The sequence below is a fragment of the Chrysochloris asiatica genome, unplaced genomic scaffold (genome assembly GCF_000296735.1).
Source record: "Chrysochloris asiatica unplaced genomic scaffold, ChrAsi1.0 scaffold00122, whole genome shotgun sequence".
Classification (NCBI taxonomy): Eukaryota; Metazoa; Chordata; class Mammalia; order Afrosoricida; family Chrysochloridae; genus Chrysochloris; species Chrysochloris asiatica.
In genome coordinates, this window is record NW_006408640.1 from 8455024 (window position 1) to 8459768 (window position 4745).

A 4745-nucleotide genomic window follows, 5' to 3' on the forward strand; every position below is an offset into this window, starting at 1 on the left:
TATTGTCTCCTCCCAGAATATAGAGTGCATAGTGTTTAATCATAAATCATTAAACATGAACTTCAATGTGAATATTAAAGACCTGTGGTCTCTGTTTACACAATTACAGGAATTTCATAGGTATGAAAGAATAAAGTTCATGGCAATTTGTTTTAGCCATACCATTATGCACAACAACATTTCACTGATATTTAATCTTTAGCATGTCTCCAGAACACAAGTATGATTGTATGTCATGAATAAAATCTAAAAGAATATTTGATCGAAATTACAGAGTGCTGAACTTTATCCCCATTAGTTGGTCAGAAGAGAAAGCTAAGGAATAATGTCAGTTGGGGGAGTAAATAGACGATTATGAGGAATTGACACACACATTAGCCACTGCATTTGGGGCCTTACAACCTAGAGCCAAAAGGTGAGCAGGATTTATAGTGTGAATAAAAAGTTAGTGAATCTGAGTAATACTCTTAACTGTAAATCTACGTTCTTTAGTGCTGATTAGACTGAACATAGAAGTTAAGAAACACGAATAAGAACAAAAGAAAAGAATAATGAGCTGGTAGGCTAAACTCATTAAGTCTTCCTGGAAAAAATATTCTAACTTGTAGGATTCTGGGGAAAACTTGCCATCTTCTAGATGAGGTCAAACATGAGCTAAACAAAGCATTTCTTGTAGGTTGCGTTAAAAGGGAACATTCTTTCCTTTTTAATTAGGTGTTACATTGGAACAGAAATTTTTTTGAAAGGAGAGGGGATTCTAAGCTTATAAAATGACTGAGCAAACCAATGAATCACTAATAATACTTATAGCAATCCTCAAAGATAAGAGAGAAGGTGTGTGCATTTTAATTGATTTAACCACAGAAGGTGAGACAGAACCAATGGTTTTAACATAACCTGGTGACTTCTAACTAAACCAGAAAACATCAACCTTTTTCAGAGTCTTACAAAAGGATGCAAAGCCTACAATAAACAACATTCATGATATCCAGCATATAATCTAAAACTTCTCTATATACAAATAAACTGGAAAATGAGACCAATACTCAAGAAAAAGGCAATTAACAGATGCCAGTTTCAAGATGACCCAGATGTTGGAATGATCAGACAAAGACTTTTAAGCAGTTATTATATTTATGCTTCATAGGACTTAGGAAAGGAGAGACTTCTACATCAAACACTTAAAACAAATTAAGTGATAGAAATTCTTAGCATAAAAATGTAAAATATGAAAAGAAGCCAGATGGAAACTAGTGAACCGAGAATTATAAAATCTGAAGATGAGCAATAAAAAGTATCCATTCGACTGCACAGAGATGTGATGTTGTTGTTGGAAAGTGCCCTCAAATCAGTTCCAACTCACAGCAAAAAGGTGGAAACAACCTTATGAAGGGATGTTGGATAGACAAAACATATGCATGCTACAATATAGATGAAGCTGGATGGCACTGTGCTAAGTAAATGAAATAGCTAATCACACAAGCACATAAAAGAAAAGAAGGGAAAAGGAAATTGCTATCCCTTTGGTCTGTTTTTTTATCCCCATATACGCTATGAGTCGGAACTGACTCCACAGCACATAACAACAACATACTGGAAACAATGTTGTTTTTTTTTTTTTTTTGGTTTTTTTTTTTAATGTTTTATTGTGAATTATGTAACAGTTTCCATGGGAGAACATTAGCTTTACATTCATCCTATCATATATTGTTTCATTGCCATGCATCATCAACCAACCAAAGGGTATACACTGCAAGCCTGCCTCCCTGGTCGTCAGCACACAGCCCCTCTCTTTCTCTGGGTCTAAAGTCCCCAGCCATTCCATCTCTCCACGTTATTGTCTCTGTCTCCATCTCTGGTGTCACTGCTTTGTTTCTCTGGGTAGGGTCCCACTCTCCGCTCTTCTCCCTTGATGGTCCCAGGGACCTCTGCTCCTAGACTGCAAAGTCAATCACTTCCCTTCTTTTGCTACAAAACATCTACCTTTACATTTCCAACCCTCACAGTCAGTCCTCACAGTCACAAGAGATTTATTCACATCCCCTTTCATCAGCCCAGCCCAGACAGATTGGGTACTACTTAGTGGAGATTCTACCTGCCTCCACACCCTCTGGATCTAGGTTCCCTCTTGAAAGCTTGTAAGCCAGTCACTTCTTGCCTTTGTAGTTCCCCACCCCCATTTTGGGTAGCCATTGTCCCTATCTATCCTGTGTATGGAAGAAGTAGGAATGATCCTTGCTATAAAGATTTGTTCCCTCTTTTGAGCTACTGCATCCATAGGTGTAGGTCAAGTTCATCAAATTGTATCAGATTACTCTTTTTTTCCTCTTCTTTCTTCTTCTAGTTGAGCTCTGATCATCCAATCATTGGAGCCAGGTCAAGTGGGTATTATCTGCAAGTGTGGTTGTTCTTGTGCATATGCCCTCTCTTCTTATCTATTGGATGCTTTACTGTCCACTCTAGTCCTCTGTGGCTATGTCACTGACTCTGGGCCCAAGAGTCCCCAGGTCTTGGCACACTACTGGCCAACCAGGTCTCCAGCCAGTTCACAGGAGTCTATTGAACATTGTAGGGCTTAGCTCGACACTTCATTGCTGTTTTTCCCTCACTTTCCCTTATCAGTGATGAACGTGGTCACCAATCAGAGTGTGTATTCCCACTGAGTCTTAGTCTTGGAAGGGGGTTTGCCCTGGGGCGGGGGGGCAAGCAATGTATTTTTTGATGAGAACAAATCATTGGGAACTTTCAGCAAATAAAAAAGGAAGTGTAAAGAAGGGGGGGTGAGTAAAAGAAAGGAGAGAGCAGAGGTTTTTTGGAAGTGTATACGAGTGATAATTGTGCCACATGGGGAGTCTGGTTGATGTGGCTGGATTATACATGCAAAAACGGCAACCATACTGTATATATATATTTCCACAATAAAACAATTAAAAAATAAAAATTTAAAAAGGACAAATATTGTATAACTTAACTTTTATAAAGAAACAAAAACAGGCAAATATGGAGACCAGTATTAGTGGTTACCAGGGCCAGGAGGTAGGGGGAAAGGAACGAGGGCCTTTATTGAGTTTCAGTGTATGGTGATGAACAAATTGCACTGATTACGGGTAAGGTTGCACAGTAGATGAATGTAATTGCTGTCCACCTGAAAAAATGAACTGGCAAAAGCTGTGTAGAAGATATAGTTACAACAATGGAATACAAACACACACACACACACACACACACAAAGAGTAGCATCTGTGGCCACTTCTTGTTGTTTGGTGCCATTGAGTGGGTAACAACTCATAGCAACCCTATGCCCAACACAATGAAACACTGCCCAATCCTATTCCATCTCACAATAGTTATGTTTGAGCCCATTTTTGCTGCCACTGTATCAATTCATCTTGTTGGAGATCTTCTTTTCTCCTGACCCTATACTCTACTGGGAGTCCTGGTGCGACACTGTGGGTTAATGCGCTGCACTGTAAAGTCAATTTGAACCAAAAGGCTGGTGATTCAAGTTCACCAGCCACTCCTCAGAAACCCTAGACAGGGTCACTATGGGTAGGAACCACCTCAACAGAACTTAACAACAATGACATACTCTACCAAGTATGATGTCCTTCTCTGGGAACTAGTCCCTCCTGACAACACGTCCAAAGAACAAGAGGCAAAGTCTCACCATCCCCACTTCTAAGGAGCATTATGGTTATACTTCTAAGGAACATTATGGTTATACTTCTTCCAAGATAAAAAAAAAATTTTTTTGGCTTCTTATGTACAACTAAATACCTCATAAGTTTTGGTTCCTTGGTTTGGAGATTTAGGGTCATGGTTTCATCGGATATCCCACTTAATTAGCCTAGTACAGTGTTTAGTGTTTCTGTTCTGTCTTCTAGTTCCTTGTGTAATGATGGGGTCTTGAAAGCTTGCAAGGAGCCACCTAAGATACAATTGGTCTCTATTTCCGACTCATAGCAACCCTGTGTTGAGTTTCCGAGGAGACAGATGGTAGGTTTGAATGGCTGACCTTCCAGTTACAGTCCAGTGCTTATCCTACAGCACCACACTCCATAAAGATTTGGCTTTCGAAATCCTAAGGGCAGTTCTACTCTGTCCTGTAAAGTTACTATGAGTTGGAATCAACTCAATAACCAGGGTTTTAAATTTCTTTGGGAGGGGACTGGTGGTGGTGGTTATGTGCCGTGGAGTCAGAACTGACTCATAGCGACCCTGTATAGGGTTTCCGAGGCTGTAAATCTTTACAGGGGCAGAAAGCCTCATCTTTTTCTAATGGAACAGCTGGTAGTTTCGAACTGCTGACCTTAAGGTCCGCAGCCTGATTTGTATCCACTATGCTACCGGGGTGGGGGGTGGGGGGTGGTGTTTAATATAGCTACAAAATATGTGAGAGAGTTTCAAAAAGTTTGTGGGAAAGTACCATTATCTTTTCATTACTTTTCCCAATTGTTTTGAAGTCCCTATATATAGAGAGAGACAGTCCTGGTGTGGCACTGTAGGATACACACAGGATTGCTTAAGTGCAAGGACAGTCCTGGTGTGGCACTGTAAGATACACACAGGACTGCTTAAGTGCAAGGTGTGTGCTTCAAACCCATCAGCCACTTAGAAACCTTTTACAGGGTTGCTATCAGTCAGAACCTAATTGACAACACACAACAACAACAACATATTCATACATGCATACAAATGTATATATTATTAATGTGTGCTGTTGAGTCAGTTTCTGAGGAGCAACT